The sequence below is a fragment of the Andrographis paniculata genome, unplaced genomic scaffold (genome assembly GCF_009805555.1).
Source record: "Andrographis paniculata isolate CXL003 unplaced genomic scaffold, ASM980555v1 Contig22END, whole genome shotgun sequence".
Lineage (NCBI taxonomy): Eukaryota > Viridiplantae > Streptophyta > Magnoliopsida > Lamiales > Acanthaceae > Andrographis > Andrographis paniculata.
This window is the reverse complement of record NW_026137513.1, coordinates 896,433-914,958: the sequence shown is the minus strand read 5'-3', so window position 1 is coordinate 914,958 and position 18,526 is coordinate 896,433. Positions and strand designations below refer to the sequence as shown.

General features: G+C 41.1%; 1 non-coding gene across 1 annotated transcript; it reads right to left on the bottom strand.

The window, feature by feature from the left end:
* Nucleotides 1-16,552: 16,552 nt before the first annotated feature.
* Nucleotides 16,553-16,659, bottom strand: LOC127245737 (small nucleolar RNA R71). Its single transcript, XR_007837476.1, has one exon. It is a non-coding gene; the product is annotated as a small nucleolar RNA R71 (small nucleolar RNA).
* Between the last annotated feature and the right edge of the window lie 1,867 nt (nucleotides 16,660-18,526).

The window sequence follows — 18,526 nt, the reverse complement described above, 5'->3', positions numbered from 1 at the left end:
TACTGAGTATGGAAAATTTGAAACGAAATGGGGCACTAACCTTTTCAAGTCATATAAGCGGGTATTTGGTTTAACTCAATATTCACATTATTGAATAAGGTAAAGGAAAAATTACTAAGTTCAGCGCTCGCAAGTTGTCTAACCCTACTATAAAACATACCGTAGGACTGACACAATGATTTATTATAAGAATTTCAAGTAATAACACATGCTTGTAGTTATAATAGGCACAGAGTATTGGAAGATTCGACTAGTTACAAAAATTCATCGTGTCATTGATTATCAAAATTTTCTGTACATGCCTTGCCATTTCCGAAAAATTGTACAAGATAGGGGAAGGATCCTAAGTCATTTCTCGCTGGGCTCCGAGGATCCACGTCTTATATAAGGAAGATGCTTGACAATCTGCCGTATTAGTTCCTCTAGTCGTTGCTGACTTCGGGCTGAATCAAGTTGTTGCTCCATTAAGATTGCATTCTATTGGGTGGCAACTGCGAGAGCCTTTAAAATTTCACTTTGTCCTTTTTTGAGGCTCTCCAGCGCCCTTCCCAGATTTGTAGCTTAAGCTTCCAGCCTCTCAACATGCGACTACAATGCGGCAATCACGGAGCTTTCAGAAGCCAAGTGGCTGGCCAGATTCTTGATATGGTTGTCGATAAGTGATTGCAGCATAAAGTACTGGCTCAGCAGCGCCGCGTCGAGTCATCCAGTCGTCTTTTGATTGATTCAAATGACGCGTGATGGGCGGATGTGCTAGCCTCAGCGGGTGCTGGTGATTGTCACTCAGATGCGGAATTAATATCCATCGGCTCTGGCTTTATCTCCTCTTTTTCAGGAATTGTGTGATGGCTCCGGGGTGGCGTCCCTCAGGAATATTAACTGCCCCGCTGCCTCATACGCTTGTTGCGTTGCTTTCTTTGCCTCGAAGTCTTTACTGAAGCGCAGTTGGAGCTGGGTCACCGGTTTCAACCATCTAAATATTTTTGCCAACACATTCATCTTCCTTTTCTTGTTCCGCGCACGTTGTCGCTCTTGTTCCAACCTTTGAATTTGTGTGAGCAGCCGAGCTTGTCGCTCCTTGAATTGCCTTTCCTCTTCATCAATGATAGTTTTGTCAGATTTAGCTGAGGACGGAGTCGGAGCTTTTGCAGATGTGGATGTCTCCATTAACGTCTGGGGGCTGTATGGCATAGGTTCCTCTTCCTCTGCCCACAGATTTGTTGGCTTTGTTGTTTTGGGAGACACCTGCAAAATAGGCAGAGGCGTTATTACTGCCTCAACCCTGTCAGTTTCATCGGCAGCTTCAGCGGTTGTAGCATCGGGACCTCGAAGGCTTGGTCTTTGTATGATTCCACGGTTACGTCTATGCTACCAATGGTTTACGGTCTCCTGCTCCTCCTCTGGTCCAGCAGCAGTTGGCTCATCTACTCCCCGTTGGTTAACAGAAGTGGGTTCATCGCCAGGCATTCCAGCAGCAGTTGGCACCTGCCCCTTGTTGATTTAAGGGAGTAGGTTCTACTCCAGTTGGACTGATCTAACTGAGTGGCGTCGCTTGCTCCACTGGAAAGAGTCGCTCGGGCTGGTCGGTGGGCTCCCTGATTATAATCCCTTTTCTCAAACGAGAAAGCGGGATGGTGTCTTCTTTTTCCTGAGCGTCCACCACTTTGCCCTTTCCCTTCTTCTTCCTAGTTGTCTTCCGATAGGGACTCTTATTTTTCCTTTCCGTCATCTTCACCCTCAATTTCTTTAAAGCTGGCTCGAGAGCAAGGTATTTTTTCTTCTTCGACCTTTTCTCTCCAACGGCCTTCTTCGGGGCTATTTCATTCCTTACCGCTCCAGGCTTGCTCTTCGTTGAATAAACTCTTCTTTATTTCCCAAGCAAAGCTACCAGCGGCCTCAGCTTCCTCAAGAGTTTTCTCGGAGACTATATGTTCCGAATCATGCTCAGTAGCGGCCCCTTCCGGTTCGGCCTCTGACGCCACTCTCTCTTCTTCTGCTGGTATGTGGACAATCTCCTCCCAAACAACTTTCATCTTCTTCTTTGGCAGGGGGGAGGAGTTGTCGCTTTCATCTTTCTCTTCCTCTCCTTGGGGATCAGGTTGAACCCCTTGGACTCCAACCAATTTATGTGCAACGCTGCTGAGAGCAGCGACTTCATTTGCAGGTCAGAGGCTGGAGTGGGCATATCGACGCCAGCATGTCTGCATAGTTTTATAATCAGGGTCCCGTGACCCAGCGTCCTATCTATCTTCTTTCGTGCCCAGATGTCTATGCCGATTATCGCGCCCATACCTATATCAGCCTTTTCCTCCCAAATTAAGCACAACGCGATCAAATATTCGGGTCTGATGTCCATTGTGTGAGAGGTTATCATGACTCTGCTCGGTGGCCACTTGATCCATTCCTTTTTATCATCGTCCACCGACCCAAACTTCAAGTTTCTCTTCTCAAATTCCGGGGTGGTGGTGAAAGTCTTGTAAGCGATTACAACTCAAGTGAATCACAACACTCCATTGCGTTTAATTTATCTTCCATTTCTTTAGATGGATAGCGGAATGGCCATCCCAGGATTCAATTGATTCGCCTTGCCGAGCAGTCCACCCATTTTCCTCGGTCATAGATATTCCTTGTACTCTCGGCTTGGCTCATGTCAATGTAAAATTCCCTCACTAGCGATACATCTACTGGATCCTTGGGATTTCGAATCAACCAAGTCAGGCCTTGCTGCTTTATCCAGTCAATGAGCGGGCCTGAGATCTTCTCAACATCGGATCCTCTCTCATAGAGGATTCCCATTGCCCTCGTCACTTCATAGGCTGCCTCTTCCTCTATGTTCACAAAGTGAACAAAGTCATATTGTTGGGCATTGAGCACTGATTTAGTAGCCTTCGTGGCGTCATTCCTTGTAATCTTCTTGGCACGGAAGGCTTTGATTCTCCTGGGTGAATGAATTCCTGCTCAATTTTTTTATGTTAAAGTTCTTCAACTCCTCGTAGTTCAACCACCAGTCGCTCACCGGATACTTCTGGTCGGTCTTGTCTGTATGTTCAAATCTCAGGTAATCATCCGGAAACTCTGGGATGAATTTTCTGAATGTTACGGACTTCAGCTTCGTTAGCTCGCTCCAATTCTCAATCAAGAAGGGAACTCTTCTTTGCTTGTAGTAAGCTTCTGGCGACACTGGTTTAACAAACTCCCCTGCAGAGCTTGCTTCCACCACTTTCCTTTCGTTAGTGGATAATATCCTCTGAATTCTCTTCCAAATCTTTGCTTCAACTTTGTCGAATTCCTCTTTCACACTTAACTTTCTCTCGCTTGGACCTATTGTAATGGCTTTCAGACAACTTAGGGTTTATCGCAAAAAACAGAGCAATGACAGAATACTCGCAAACCTGCAATATTAGTCCAAAAATGGATAAACATTCAACTAATAGGTAGAAATATCGTACTATTCGCTGATTTAAGCCCTTTTTCCTTCTCCTACAACGAAACAGAACAGTCTTGTAAGGGTTTCGTTGTGAATGAGGGAGAAAATCACAAACTTAAAAAAATCCATAAGAAAATGAAAAATCGATCTATAGAAATGAAGAATATCATATAATATATCTAAATCCAACATAAAACAAACTTAAAATTCACAGAAAATCAAGTTAAAATTTTTTTGCAAAAGTTCAAAGAACAAGGAATTTCCGCAAAAATAATTTTTAAATTTGTGTTATTGAGTGTGAAATCAAAAGAAATAAACCATGAAATCAAGTAATTAGACCAAGGAAAACCCAGATCTTACCTCATATTTTGTTAAAATCAGTTGAAAAGTGAAGATTTTTTTAAGTTGGGAACACAGAGAAATGGCGGCTTCTTTGAAGCGTATTGAAGAAGTCTTTTCTAGGGTAAAAGTAGAAATGACTGAGTGAAGGGGTATTTATAAGAGAAGGTCTTCGCTCACTTATTGTGTTACGTAAGCTGGGGACGGTTCAGCTTCTCTCAGTCCAGTATTCATTATATTAATATAAAGGCTTAAGGGTGGGTTACTGGGTGGGTGAGCGGGTAAAGCATTACTTCTAATTATTCTAAGTGTGACAAACAAGCGAGTGGGGCAGCGGTACTGGGTGAAGGGTTTCACTGCCCTTGCATGTATCAAGGTGAAATAAGCAAAACGAAGATTGGCTTGGGTCCGACTCAGGTTAGAAGTTAAAAATCTACCTAAGTAATTCTATAAAAGCGATAACAAAGCAATTAAAACTTTACTCTACTGAAAACGATAAACTACCTACAAAATGATAATTCTATTCCTATCAAAGCGATAAACTAACTACAAAAGCAAGAATATATATTACTATGAAAACGATAAACTATTACTAGGAAAACGATAAAATTCTAACTAGAAAAACGATAAACTTTTACTAGGAAAGCGATTAAAGAAAGCAAAAAAAAAACTTTTGGGGGATATAAGATTAGGCAATTCTGAATTTAGTTAAGTTCTTATCATGGGGCGAGTTCCTGAATTTCAATGAGATCTATCTCTACTTCGGCCTGTTGCAGTACATGCACTTCAATATAAGGTTTCAGTCTCGCTCCATTGACTAGAAAGGAATCGCTCTCCCTAGGGTTATCCACGTCGCTGATTCTAATGGCTCCGCTTGGCAGAACGTGTCTGACAACATACGGTCCAGTCCACTGTGACTTCAATTTTTCTGGGAACAAGTGAAGCCTAGAATCATATAATAAAACCTTGGATCTCTCAGTGAATTCTTTCTTCTTCAACTTCTGTCATGATAGAACTTCATCATTTCCTTGTAAATTTTTGCACTCTCATATGCAAGAAACCGGAACTCTGTTAAATCATGTAATCGCTCCATGCACTTCTGATGGGCAAACAATATATCAAAATTCAAATACTTAATGGCCCAATAGGCGTGATGTTCGAGTCCAATAGGAGGTTGCATATTTTTTCCTTATACCAACCGATAGGGCGACATCCCAATTGGCATCTTAAAGATTGTTATGTATGCCCACAGCGCATCCTCTAATTTTTCAGTCCAATTCTTACGACTTTTGTTTACTATGGTATGAATGATATGTTTGATTTCTCTATTAGATACTTCTACATGACCGCTCGCTTGTGGTTGATAGGGAGTAGTTAGATGTTGGCAAACCCCATAGCTTTGAAGGCAAGACTGCAGCACCTTGTTTACAAAATGGGCGCCTTCATTGCTGATGATAGCCCTGGGAACCATGAATCTCGGAAAAATAGTGTATTTTAGGAAGCAGATCACTGAGCGAAAATCATTAATAGGGAGTGTTTGCTCTTTAACCCACTTGCTTAAATAATCCATTGCCACTAATATATAGAGTTTTCCATTCAAATTTGGAAACGGTCCCATAAAGTCTATTCCCCATACATCAAATAATTCCACAAATAAGATTCTAGTTTGAGGCGTCTCATCTCTCTTCGAGGTAGAGCCAAGTCTCTGACATTTGTCGCAAGCCTTGGAAAAGACATCAGCATCTCTTTGTAGGGTTTTCCAAAAGAAGACAGACTTCAAAACTTTGGCTGGTGTGTGGGAGCCAGCGAATGCTCTCCTACATGGGAGCTATGAAATTCATTCAAAATCAGCGGGACCTCTGATTCCGCTTTACAGCGACGGATAATCCCATCGGAGCCGATGTTGAAAAATAGGGTTCATCCCAAAAATAGTCATTTCCAAGCTGAGAAGATGCTTCTTTTCCTTAAAAACAATATGAATGGGAAACTGTCCTGTGGCCAAGAAATTCGCTAGGTTTGCAAACCATGGCTCCTTACACTGAACAAGTAACAATTTCTCGTCAGGAAAAAATCATTTATACCTGGGGATGTGTCCTCTGGTTGACAAACCCTGCTAAGATGGTCAGCAACAAAATTTTCTTTTCCTTTCCGGTCCTTGATCTCAATATCAAATTCCTAGAGCAACAAAACCCAACGAATCAAGCGGGCCTTAGTCTCATTCTTCTCCATAAAAATTTTATCATTGCATGGTCAGTATGAACAATGGTCTTGCTCCCAATCTCATATTGTCTAAACTTCTCGAAAGCAAAGAAAATAGCTAGCAGCTCCTTCTCAGTTGTAGTGTAATTCCTTTGCGCAAAGTCTAGCATCGTACTGGCATAATAAATGACATTCAACTTGGACTCCACCTTCTGTCCTAGTACAACACCGACGGCATAATCGCTTGCATCCGTCAATAGCTCCAATGGCTCGCTCCAAACTGGTGCCTAAATGATGGGAGCGGTGATGAGTTTCTCCTTTAGAATCAAGAAGGTCTTCTCACACTCACTCGTCACTCAAATTTAGCATCTTTGCATAGCAGCACGGTAAGCGGTTGAGTAATTTTGCTGAAATCCTAGATAAAGCGACGGTAAAAACTGGCATGGCCAAGGAAACTTCTAACTTCTTTCTCATTCGAGGGTGCTGGCATCCTTTTGATTACACTAACTTTTGATCTGTCCAACTCAATTCTGAAGAGCGAGATCTTATGGCCAAGAACAATTCCTTCATTTACCATTAAATGGCACTTCTCCCAGTTCAGCACGAGATCAGTCTTAATGCAGCGGAGCAGCACTCTCTCCAAATTATTCGGACATCTGGAAAAGGTCTTGCCATAAATTGAGAAATCATCCAATAAAAACTTCGATACAGGAGTCCAGAACATCACTAAAAATATGGTACATACATCACTGTAAGGTTGTTGGGGCATTGCCGAGCCCAAAGGGCATTCTCCGGCAAGCGAATGTACCATATGGACAAGTAAACGTAGTTTTCTCATAGTCCTCTGGTTTGATGGGAATTTGGTGGTAGCCTGACTAGCCGTCCAGGAAACAGTAGTATTCGTGTCCTACAACCTTCTTAAGGGATTGATCAAGGAATGGAAACAGAAAATGATCTTTCTTCATTGTTGCATTCAGCCTTCTCTAGTCGATACAAACTCTCCCTCTGTGATTGGTCTTGTCATGAAGACCTCCCCATCATTGTTTGTCTGTTCGACAAACCCTCTTTTCTTGGGGACCACCTGGGTTGGGTTGACCCATTGTCTGTCACTAATAGAATAAATGATACCTTCGTCAAAGAGCTTGATTACCTATTTCTTATAAACTTCTTGCATATTCTCGTTAAGGCGTCGTTGAGGCTGTCTGTATGGCTTCGCTTCAACTTTCAGTCTAATATGGTGCATACACACCGTTGGGATGATTCATTTAATATATGAGAGTTTCCATGCAAACATCGCCTTTCTTCTCTTGAGAAGGGATAGGAGTTGAGCCTCTTGGTCCGGGACAAGCGAGACGGAGATTATCAGCGGGTAAGTCTCCTCCGGGCCAAGGAACACATATTTCAGGTGTTATGGTAGTTTTTTCAACTCTTCCCTTGTGTTGGAGTCGCTTTTTGGGTCTTGCTTTGTTTGCTCTATAGACTCAATGGGTACAGGTGAGCTATCGTGCAAGCGAATCCTTCTATGAAATTTCCTCAAGAATTTCTAACGTTAACATATTCTCAAAAAAAGTTAATTCATTTAATTCAGCGATAAAATCATAGTTTTCTTTCTGAGGTTGGCGTAATGCATTTTTCATTGAAAATGTGACTTTATCTCCACTGATGGTTAGTGTGATTTCGCCTTGCGCGGTGTTGATATTAGCTTGAGTGGTTGCAAGGAAAAGCCTTCCCAAAATGATTGAAATTTCACGATCTTCGCTAATTTCCATAATTATGAAATCTGCATGGAAGATAAATTTGTTCAGTTGCACCAATATATCATGAATTATCCCTTTCGGGAGTCTTACTGATTTATCGGCAAGTTGAATTACAGCTCTACATGGCTCAAGTTCATAAAGCCCTAATTTACTAAAAAGCGAGAAAGACATAAGATTGATACTAGCTCCTAAGTCGCAAAATGCTCTAATCGGTTTCAGATTTCTCATAGTACAAATAATAATAAAACTCCAAGGATTGCTGAGTTTCTTTGGTAGTTTATTGTAAACACGGCACTGCACACACCTTCCAGCTGCACCGTTATCCACTTCAGGCATTTGTCACTTTTTATTGATTATATCTTTTATAAACTTAGCGTATTGTGGCATTTGTAGAAAAGCATCAGTAAATGGAATAGTGACTTTAAGACTACGGAAAGTGTACACAAAATTTTCAAACTCCTTGGAATTGTCCTTTCTCCCAAACCTAGCTGGAAATGGGGCCCTAGCTATCGCTGAGGTTAGCTCATTTTCTTTATGAGTTGGCATACGAGTGTCTTGCGTCGCTCGTGGCTCAGATGGACTTACTTTCTCGTTTGGTGCTCAGTTAACATCATCATGTACAAGTAATGTATTTAAAACAATAGGGGAAGAAGAGTAATTATTATCTCAGTCAGGCAGCGGTGGCAATGCGTTCGCTTCCCTCTTCTGGTCTCTATAGCCTTCGTCTGGCTCGGGGCAGTTGCAACTGTCCTATACAACGTTCTTTTTTACTTCAGCTTCAGTGCCTCAGCTATCTGCCCAACCTGTGTTTCTAGCATTTTGATCAGAGAAGATGTGTTTCTTTGGAACTCCTGGTTTGCCCGCTCAGTGTTTCTCCATAGTTTCTCCAGACTCAACGGTTGATTAGTCGTTGTGGAAGGCTGGGCAAAGACAGGTACATGTTGCGGAAAAGGGGGTCTGATACTATGGTTGTTATGGATAGTACCCCTTTGATTGTATTGTGGCGCAGCAAACTGTTGTGGCTGATGAAATTTTTATTGAGGTCGTGGACCGGCAGGCCTTTGGGGTTGCCCGTTCTGAAACTTCTGGTACTGAGGAGGATTTTTATTGGCCATGTAAAAGAGCTCCGCTGGGTTCTGAGTCTGCTAAGCCGAGCTCTCAGCAACCTGCGGGCTAGAGTGGTCAACATAGGTGCACTCTTCAGTGGCCACGAATTCATTTATTACATGTTTAATTTTATTACCATAAAGATTCTACTTCACGAGCTTGACCAGCTCTTTGACCTGGACAGACAAGTTGTCTATCCTTGAAACGATAGAGGAACCTGGTAAAGACTTCATGATGGCTCCGGCCAGCTTGTTTGATTGGCCGTCATCTTTTCTATCAGTGTCCTTGCTTCGGAAGCGCACCGCCCCATCAACGAGCTACTCGCCACTGCATCCAAAGACATCCTTAACTTTGGAGTGATCTATGAATAGAAGATCTGGAGCTCCAGAAAGTCAGGAATCTCATGGTGAGGGAAGTTACGAAGCATCTGCTTGTAGCGGCTCCAAGCTTTGGGCAGGGTCTCATCAGCAACCATCTTGAAACTTAGAATTTCATTCCTCTAGCTGATGGTTTTTTAAACATGATGATATTTACTCATGAAGGCCTGCGCTGCTTCCTTTAATGTTCCAAGAATTGGGTAGAGATTATCAAACCACTTCATGGCTTCATCTGGTAAAGAAAATGGAAACAAAATTAGTTTGGCAGTGTTCTCTGTGATGCCATGAGATTTCGAGGTAGCAACAGTCATGTTGAAGTTCTGAAGGTGCTCATAAGGGCTTTCATTGAGCAGCCCATGAAATTGGCTATGGCTAGCCAGGCCTACTTGCGCTAGCTTCACCTCCTAATTGCCAGAGCCTCTAAGCGCAAAACTTGTAATTAAAATGCTATCCAGAAGGGACTGATAGTGAACATCCATCGGGACTTCAGCTAGCGGGCGATCAGCAGCCCTGTGTCCCTGAAACTGCCTCTGGAAGGGCTCAGCAGTTGGTTGAGGGGGATTGATGGCAGCGGGAGTCGCAGCAGCGTGAGTAGCTTGAGTCGCTTAGGCAGCGATAAATACGGCATGTGCAGCTTGAGCCTGCTCGACCTGAGCGAGGTGCACTTGCATTTCAGCCATTCCTTGCTGGACACTAGTCAGCATCCTAACGAGCTGCTCTTCAGTAGCCGTTAGGATATTGGGAATAGTAAGGGGCTAGAGTACAGTGGGGACATGGAGCGGCACCTCCTGTGAAAATGTAGACTCAGCAAAGTTCGATGATGTCCCAGTGGTAGTCTGGAAAGTCGAGACAGCGGTGGCAGGAGCAACAATGTTTCCTTGGTATTCCAGAATATGATCTCTGCTAGCTTCTCGAAATAGACGTCTTTGAGTGCAAGAAGAAGAAGTAGGACTGGCTTCACAGTTAAAATGCGTAGGCCCCTGAATAAAATATTGCCACATCAAAAAGAAAGTTAGTACATCGATAAAATTTCTAAAGAATTACAAAATAAAAAAATTAAGGTAAATTATAGAACATCACTAGATTAATTCAAGACTCAATTTCTTGAGTTTAAAATCCCCAACAATTGCGCCAAATTATGATACAAGCAATTTTTATGATTTAAAAGTTAAAATAGGGAATTTCTTATGAGTTTCTGGAATGGAATGTATATTGTTGGACATCTTCAAATATAGATAGTGAAAATTAAATTGTAAACCCTAAATCGCAATATCATAATTAGTTATACTCTTTTATTGGTAAGTTTCCACGTTGAACACATGGATTTTAAGTCGCAAAATTTAGATCAAGAATTTCATTACAAGCGACGCGCAGCAAAAATCAGTAACATGGCTCGCTTGACAGCGAGCCAAAAAGATAAATAAAATAAAAACTAAAGAAAAGCAAGTAAAGATGAGTGATTGAGTGTGCATTAGGTGAAGGCAGTGAGCGAGCGATGGATGCAGCGAGAGTGGTGGTGAGCGAAGGTGAGTGGATGAAGGGGAACAGGCTACAGGTATATGTATGTATGATAATAGGACAGCGGTGAGGGTGTTCTGATGATGTTGTGTTTGTGATGTATGTTAATAGATGGCTAGGTTCTCATGGATGAAGTGAGCGAATGAGGAAGGTGAGTAAACGAAATATATATTTATAACACGTAAGACAGAATAAGAAAGTGTAATTGAGTAAAACTATTAAGATAAAAAACAGCTTCGTTGGTACTCGGCCTTAAGGAATTTACAACAACACTTCAATGACACCCAGAATCACAATATTATAAGCAAGAAAGTCTACTGTCACTAGAAATTATGTGGCCCAATAGATCCACGCCTATGCCTAGTTAATTATCCTAATCTCTGTCACATTAGTGGCTTTACCCTTCTTTTACCTCTATTTAATCAGAATCAAATTCGGAACAAAAACTAAGCAGGTCGACAAGGCTCCCGCGTACTTAGCTATATTGAACTACCTAAAATCTGTTAATTAATAAAACGCGAAACTAGACTAAAATAGCCAATTCTTCTCTATTCTTACATAGTGAAATAGAATTCTATTCCTAACATTTAGACACAAATATGACTCTTGGATACAATTGATAATGGAGAAATTTTGATATTTCATTACTTACTACAGAAAATAGTAAAGTTCTACATTACGAAAGCAGTAAACCAAAGTAGAAACAAAGCAGTAAACTATTCTAGAAAACAGTAAGGTGAGCGGCTAGAGGAGGAGAAAATCTAAACTCTTCTGGTCATTCCTAACTCGAGAACTCTCTTACAGGTTTGGAGCTCTCGAAAAACACTAAAATATACAGAATTGAACACTTGAAAGTATGTATGTGTATGTTACAAAATGAATCTGGCCCTATTTTCAGATTTAAAAGGTTTGGTAGTTGCAGAGCAGTTGAAACTGCTTGGACAATTAGGCAGTTGACGGCGGTTAATCTGTTGAGGTAATGCACCGGCCATAACTCCATGGGTACAGCTTCGCTCGCTTAAGGGTGTAGACATTCCTCGCTCGCCTGGATGGCTGGAGGGTATCAACGCAACTCAAGTGATGTTGTCATCGATGGCTGCTATCGGAATGGTTGGACCGCTGAGAGCTGAACACTTAGTGAATTTCTAGAGTGGTTCACTCTCGCTTCGTTGCGGCGGATGTCTGGTCATTAGTGCTAGCACAAGCGAAAAGGGCGTCGCTTGCCGAGCCAAAACGATGTCGTTTGGCTTTCAACACTTAGCTTTTCTGGACCAAAAGCATCGCTTAAATAGGCCAAAAAATGTTAATAATCTCAGTAGACGCGCTCTGGATCATACCATGCGAAATAATTCAATAAATTATGCCACAAATCAGATATAGTGATGGTTTTCACATAAAAATTCAAGTAATAAATAGTTTTGTCAAGAAAAAAATATGCTATTATTTGGAGTTAACAGGTATCAAGTTTCCACAAAACCAGTATAGGATCTAAAACTTTAGTACCTAGCCTTATGGTCGTGTACTCTTGGTTGCAAGTGACCGAGATAAAATCTGGAACCGCAAGATCGAGTCTTGTGGTCATATGCATTTTAAGTTTTAATTTTTAAGGCTCGGGAATATATAAATAGATGTCAATAATAAGACAAACGAGCTATATAATCTTCTTTGCAGATTGCCAAAAACGTGTTTGAAAGAACAAACTACAATAAATATGCAAACATATAGGATGTAGAAAGGAAATGTATGCATAACGATAGTAATGGTGGTTATAAAAATTCAAAAAATAAAAACTAAAAATAAGTCAAAACATGGCTGAAAAGGATCATGCTGAAAAGAAATCCTGACATATACTCCCTAAGTTCCTCCACATCTTTATAATTTTTGCTTACTTGCACATATTAAACAAATGTCCCAACTTGACTACAAGTTCTGGCCCCTAGCTTCAGCAAGGTCCTATTCAACACTTTGTACAGACAACTACTTGTCACATTTGTTCTTTGTTTGAAAGTTTATCGGTTTTTAGCTCCTGAATTCTAGTATGAAATTTCTGTAGCTTCATCTAACTCTTTTTCTTTTTCAATGGATATACTTAGTTGTTGATCGATGGAAGAGGCACATGCATCAAGTGTATCGGCCCTAGCGCAGTATTACGTCAATCATTCCATCATACGGGCACTTTGAAGGTCGGAATGTTTTCAACATGGTCCTGACCAAATGCGACAAGTGAAGAGAGATGGAAAAGACAACCTTAAAAGCCTCTCGTGTGGCCTGTGTCTCTTGCTCATTTACCAATTTGATGGCCTGAATGTAGAGATGTTGTAATCGTGAGCATAAGGCTTGCATGTCAAAAAGTGTCGTAATCTCATTCCCTCTAGGATCTTCTTTATTTCATCATCTGGAAGGTTAAAACCATTATCCGAATCCTTACGGGAAATTCCCTCCAAAAGATGAACTTCAATTGAAAAGTCATACAAAAAATACATAAGAAGAAAAATGTTATGGAAAACTGTAATACCCCCAGGGTTGCGCTGGTGTTAGGCCAAATCCCATGGATGAGCTGGTGCCAGGCCATCTAAGATTGAATAGTAATTAAATAAATTGAATAAACTACTCATGTCAATAATGTGCACATTCCTTTTCGGAAGCCCTACTGAAAGAACTCTAGAGTTAAATGTGTTTACTCTAGAGTAATTTAAGGATAGGTAACCCCCTGAGAGACTTCCCAAGGTGCGCATGAGTAAAGACAAAAGCGTGTTGGAAAGACTCGTGATGATCTGTTGGGCCAGTCTACGATCCCGATATGCTCGGCTTCGTGTAGCTTGCATGCCGGGGTGTCACAATTGGTATCATAGCTGACCCGCGACAGCCTGCAGTCGTTGACTGGACTAGTGACGGGCCTAGTAGTTGATGATCCTTGGGGTGCAACGTGGACGTTGTATTCTAAAGTGGAGGAGGATGTAATACCCCCGGAGTTGGGCCGGTACTAGGCCAAGTCCCATGGATGAGCCGGTGCCAGGCCATCCGAAGTTGATTAGAGATTAAATGGATTGAATAGACTACTCATGTCAACAATGTGCACATTCTTTTTCGGAAGCCCTACTATAGAACTCTAGAGTTAAGCGTGCGCGTGAGTGAGGACAAAGCGCGCTCGAAGGGCTCGTGTTGACTTGTAGGGCCAGCCTACAATCCCGACACACCCGGCTTTGCGTAGCTTGTTGGCCGGGGTGTTACAAAAACCTCACCACCAGAAGAAAATAGGCTATAAGAAGGTTCGATCCCTCTTATTGCAGTGAAAGGAATCGGGTCCTGGACATTGTCATTAAAGACTTTCATCAATAAAGAACAAGGGATGGTTGTCGCCTCTTTGAGAGCGGCTGCCTGCATTCATTATATAGAAAAAATAAAATATATAATAAAGTTACTAAGGTACAAGGTGGTGTGAAAATAAATTCATAGCCTCACTAGCAACAGATGTTCCCCCTTCAGATCCTCTCGAATTTGGATTTACAACTGTATCCGTTGAGGTCACAAGGTCAATGTTATCCTCATTATTAGTGTTGTCTTTAAGAATCTCGATCGCAATACAATCATAGCTAAGATGCCTCTCATCTTGGTCATCTCGTTTGGCATCGGGTTCATTAAGTAAATGTTGCCCCTACATAAAAATACAATTCTATAATACGTATATATTTTCCAAAAATAATGATTGTAAGTAAAGAGGATGAGGATACGAACTCTCGATCGCAGTAGAGAAACATATGATCGACCCCGTTTGTGTAATTATCAACTTAAGGCACGTTGTCTAGGCGTGGCGACAGGATCCCATATGCGGAACCGTTGCCATTGAATAAGGGTGTCACCTAGATTCTTGTTACCTTTGTTAACAAGGCCTATGTAAATAGATATATATAGTTAGTTTGAAAAAGGTCGAACAAAAAATATAAACAAAGTATATATATAGGGGGTCTGACCTGATATGCTATCCATATCAGTCCCTCGATCCGAGGCTCTGAAGAATTCCTTTCGCCTGTCTATTTTTGGGATGTGTCATACTGATAGTTAGAAATCGCATGCGTTTTATATTCATATCATATGCGATATTTGGGTGATTTTGATTGGATTCTACCTAATTTATATGCGAATTGTTTATTTGCTGTGTGCAGAGGGCAAATATTAAATTTGGCATAATTGGCAGAAAAAGAAAATAAAATTAACCAAAGGCCCAAAAGCCATCTACAAAATAATTAGGTCAAAAATTAAATACGAAGAAAAAAAAGAAAGACACGCCTATTTGGGGAGGAGAGAACGGCTAGGGCAAAAACGCACAGGAGCAGGAGACTGATAGATTCATAGATAGCGCAGGAGCAAATCGACATAGAAGATTTCCCCCATCCACTATGACTTTATTTTTCTCTTTTGTTCTTTGTTATTTGATTATGGAGTAGATACTTTTCTGGTTTAAGGGGTGATAATGTTTTGGTTCTTATGTTTTGGAGATTCTTGATTTTCTTTATAAAAGTTCTTTTTTATTATCAATATTTGTCTAATTCTGAGAATAGCGTTTTTGATTGTTAGATTGATTGAATATTTTGGTACCGATATTTAAATTAGTCTGATAATCTAAAGTCAATTTAGGTAGGATATCCGTAATTGTATTCGCACTTGAATAGGTGATAACCGGGTTGAATGGTTCTTTCCCGGGGGTTAGACAATCAAATCTAATTGCTCTTCCTAGGTAGTAATTTTTTTGAATTGGGTTTTTCTAGATTACAATGCGGTTAGGCAATATTCTTATGGGCGCACCTAGGTTTATTTGCTTAATTAGGGGTAGTTAACGATCGTACCTTAATTACCTACACTGTAAGGAAAAATTGGTTGTTAGAGCTTGTTGATAACTACAACCATTTTATTGATACTTTAATAAGAATTAATTTTATTGAATTAATGATAAAAACACAAGTGTCGTAACTGCATTATCCCTTGAGCCAGGCATCCCCTTGATAGTCAGTTCCTCCTTAATTTAATTGCTTTGTTATTTTATTTTCATTGGATAATAAAAGAAAATTCCCCCTCTATTTACTGTATTAGAACACAAAAGAGTGAATCACACAATCCCTGTGGAGACGATCCCTTCCCCTGTATTACATTAAATTGTGATCACGGATTAGGTGAAATATTTGATTGACCGCGCGACAGGTCAATTTTTGGTGCCGTTGCTGGGGATTGGCGCTTTATTTTACTCTTTTGTGTTATTTTAATTTATCCTCTTGTTTATGCCCCGTTCTTCTCGTACAGGTGAACTGATATTTAATCTTAAGATCGAGAAGGTTGAGCGAAAGCTGCGAAAGGAAACCAAGCAACGAAAAGCTGCTCAGGTTGCGAAGCTGGCAGAATCTTTAAACCACCTCAAAATCTCTAGCTCTAGCGACTCTGAAAGTGATCAAGAGACTGTCATGGGTGAGGATACCCGCACTTTAAGGGAGTTGGCCGCTCCCGTCTTAGCGCAGCAGCCCTTATACATTAACTTTCCAACACTCAATAACACTGTTGCTTTTGAACTGAAATCTGGCTTAATTCATTTATTGCCTTCTTTTCATGGACTTGCAGGTGAAGAACCTCACAAACACTTGCAAGAGTTCGACGTGGTGTGCTCCAACATGAAACCACCAGGTGTTACTGATGAACAGATCAAACTCAGAGCCTTCCCATTCTCACTTAAAGATGTTGCAAATGATTGGCTCTACTATCTCCCACCTTGAAGCATTGACACGTGGAACGACATGAAAAAGAAATTTTTGGAAAAGTACTTTCCAGCTTCCAGAGCTGCGATCCTGAGGAATGAGATATGTGGCATCAAACAACAATCAGGTGAAACGCTCCATGAATATTGGGAGCGATTTAATAAGCTTATCATTAAATGTCCACAACATCAAATTCCCCCGCAACTATTGATTCAATATTTTTATGATGGTTTATCATTGATGGACAGGAACATCATCGACGCTGCAAGTGGTGGAGCTCTAGTAAATAAGACGCCGGCGCAAGCTTGGGATCTTATTGCGAGGATGGCTGAAAACACGCGGCAATTTTGTTCAAGGGATGTTGGACAGATGAGCGGAAACAACAGTGACCATGCCATCCAATCGATGCAACAACAACTTTCTGAGTTGACGAGCTTTGTTCGCAAGATGGTCGTGGAAAAATCCAACCCGAGTGTCCATGTCAAGGTGTGTGGAATATGCACGAGTGCAGGACACCCTACATATGCATGTCCGACCCTCCAAGAAGAATGTGCAGTGGATGTGAACACTGCAAACTACGGTATGAATAGACCTCCAGCGTACAATCCATACTCCAACACCTACAATCCAGGCTGGAGAGATCATCCAAACCTGCGCTATGGAAACGCACACCAGAATCATGGTCCTCAACCATTTGGAGCCACACATCAGATGCAATAGCCTCGCCCTTACGAGAAACAGCTCCCCCAAGCACCCACAAGCATCTCCTGTCCGTCCTTGGAAGACTTGGTGAAGTCTATGGCTACCAGTACCCTGCAATTCCAGCAAGAGATGAAGTCAACTGTCGATAAGCTACAAAGTCAGATTAGCCAAGTTTCAGAAGAAGTAAAACAGCTATGAGAAAGAGGAAAGTGCCCTGCGCAACCAGAGCAAAACCCGAAGAACATCAGTGCCATAACTCTTCGCAGCGGAAAGGAATTGGAAGGTCCACCTCCTATCTTGAAGGGACAGAATAAAGATCAGATTGAGATGGAGATTGAAAAAGAGGCCGAACTTTATGAAAAGGTACTTCTAACTTTGTTCCTCCTACTGAAGCTAAACCAGCTCCTTTTCCTGATAGGTTGAAAAGACCACAAAAGGCGAACAAACGAAAATAGATGATGGAAATCTTCAAGAAGGTGGAACTTATATCCCGCTCCTAGAGGCTATCAACCAAATCCCCAAGTACGCGAAGTTTTTGAAAGAACTGTGTACCAACAAAAGAAAATTGCGAGGGGACGAGCATATTATAGCGGGTGAGAACGTTTCTGCTGTTCTCAAAAGAAAGGTACCACCTAAAACAGGTGATCCAGGTATGTTTTCTATCCCTTGTAAGATTGGAAAAACTGATATAACTAAGGCTATGCTAGATCTAGGAGCTGCTATTAATGTCATGCCTCGATCAATATACGACTCTTTAAATCTAGGGCCTCTAAAAGAAACAGGAATTATTATTCAACTTGTTGATCGAACTAATGCTTATCCTGATGGTATGATAGAAGATGTACTAGTTCAAGTGAATGACTTAATTTTTCCTATTGATTTTTATATTCTGGATATGCATGATGCACACTGCTTTAATCCACCGCCTCTTTTGTTAGGAAGACCTTTTATGTGCACTGCAAGAACAAAAATTGATGTACGGAAGGGCACTCTCGCTTTGGAATTTGATAGAGAAGAAGTCCATTTCAATATTTTTGATGTTGTGAAACATCCTATTGATTCTGAAACATTATATACAATTGATATCATTGATCCCTTGGTGCACGACGCATTTGGATTAAGTGGTTCCGACGAATTGAAGATCGTGTTAATGGAACATCTGGAGAAAGAACATGAGAGAGAGATAGCCGTAGACAGGAGAATAAGAAAAGTTCTCAAGGAGCTTAACTCGGCTCGGAGAGTGTCACCAAGGTATGAATTAGCTCCAATATTCTTACATGAGTCTAATCAATGTTTATTACCATCTTTGATGCAGGCACCTGAATTGGAATTGAAGCCTTTACCTGAAACTCTAAAGTA